We start from the raw sequence: 2,144 nt of genomic DNA, 5'->3' as shown, positions 1-2,144 counted from the left end.
TAACCCTGACCCTAACCCTAACACTAGTTTTGTGAGATTTGGCTGTTATTTCTAGCATGTAAACAGCCTGCTTGGTGGGGGGGGGGGGAATTGAAATTTTTCAAAAACTTTTTTTTCAGAATCGGAATCTCCATAGCCTAAAACAAGGGATTCCGTAAAAAAATTAATAAATAAGTGGGGGGGAAGGTTCAGATTACATATAGTCCATCTCTACCGAATATTGTTGTTCGATCAACTAAAACACTCATTTCAATAAGTTAGCAGCCCCCCAACGTTTTTGTACGACAGACTGAGGGATTACACGAAGTGCATAGTATATAATTCTAATAATTACATATATAATGCAAAAATAGTCTTCAAACTGCGATAGTCATTAATAGATAATAGAAATATAATTTCTGTCTCTAGCATTACAAAGATTATTAAGAGCCACGAGTGGACTACAACATTTTTAGTTCTAAGCGAACAGAAGTCAATTTAAAGAACGACAAAAACAAACAGAAATCGATATAATTCATATTAAATCGAACTTTGCATGCCATCGTTTTTTTAATTTTTTTATCTTCATTTTCCAGACAAGACGGAATTGTGGTTCAGTTATCCTTCACTTAAAGATACCAAGATACCAGTGTGTTCCCCTACTTTTCAGCTCATGATGGGAGGGGATTGACATCACTACCTTCTCACCTGCAGCCTCACGGATATTGCAGTACCCTGAGTTCCTAAAACTGATGACCAAATGTTTCGTTCAATCTCCCTTGGTGTCTGGAGCTATTTTCTTTCTTTTTCTTCTTTTTCTTGCTTTCTTTTATTTTACCTTTATTTATTATTTATTATTTCTTTCATTTTATGTTTTCTTAATTGTTCTTTTGTTCTTTTCTTACTTTTATATTTTCTCTTTTCTTTCTTTTTTTTTTTTTTAGTGAGATGGTTAAAATGAAAATGAAAAAAATGATGAGAAGAGAGAACAAGAAGACCGGTGCCAATATCAAAAAAATAATCTGCGATACAAAGAATACGTGGATTATATCAAATCCAGATTAAATGCTTTTATGTTTACAAACAATAATAAAGATTATGAAACATTTAAAGAAAACAGCAAACAACCAGAGCTTGTCTCAATGCAAATACAGACAAAACCCATACAAATACACAGCTAAACACGTCTGTATAATAATAATACAGCCACAGGATATATATCGTTCACTATATGTTGTGTGAAGGCACGTGGCTTTGTGGTTTGGGTATTCGGCTCACAATCATAAGGTCGTGAGTTCAATTCCCAGCAATGCATTGTATCCTTAAGCAAGACATTTTATTTCACATTACTCCAGTTCACTTAACTGACAAAAATGAGTTATACCTGTAATTCAAAGGGGCCAGCCTTGTCACACTGTGTCTCACGCTGAATCTCCCTGAGAACTACGTTAAGGGTCACGTTAATTTCACGAGCAGGCTGTTCCATTGATCGGATCAACTGGAACTCTTGTCGTCATAACCGACAGAGTGCCAGTGCCACTATGTGTTGTATGTAAAGAGTGTTTGCAGAATATGCATAGATTTCCGCCATAATATGCATAGATCTATGCAGAATATGCATAGATTTCCGCCATAATATGCATAGATTTCCGCCATAATAGTGCTAACACTGTTTTTGTATTTAACTTGCAAGATTCTCAATGTGAATTCATGTGCTAAAACAAATCTTGTGTCTTGGGAGGGTCATTATGCCAATAATAATAAACACACACACTGGTTCAATATCACTTCTTTATTGTTAATTCATTGGTTTAATATGTGTGGAGGTAGGAGTGGGTTGACTGTGTATGTATGTGTGTATTTCTTTGTGTGTTTGTATGCATGTATGTGTATGCATATTGGTGTGTATGTGTCTGCGTGCATGTGCATTTCTTTGTGCGTGTGTTTGTATGCATATTTATATATGTGCATGTCTGCCTGTATTGCTTTATATATGCTCATTTATGCATATCTGTGTGTGTGTGTATATTCTTGCAAACATATGTGTCTATGTTCATGCACATGTACACACACACACACACACATGTTCATGTATGAATATACATGAGCATGCACACAGATATATATATATGTGTGTCTGTATATATATATATATATATATATAT

The sequence above is a fragment of the Octopus bimaculoides genome, chromosome 26, assembly GCF_001194135.2.
Source record: "Octopus bimaculoides isolate UCB-OBI-ISO-001 chromosome 26, ASM119413v2, whole genome shotgun sequence".
Taxonomy (NCBI): Eukaryota; Metazoa; Mollusca; class Cephalopoda; order Octopoda; family Octopodidae; genus Octopus; species Octopus bimaculoides.
Note: the sequence above shows the minus strand (reverse complement) of the source record.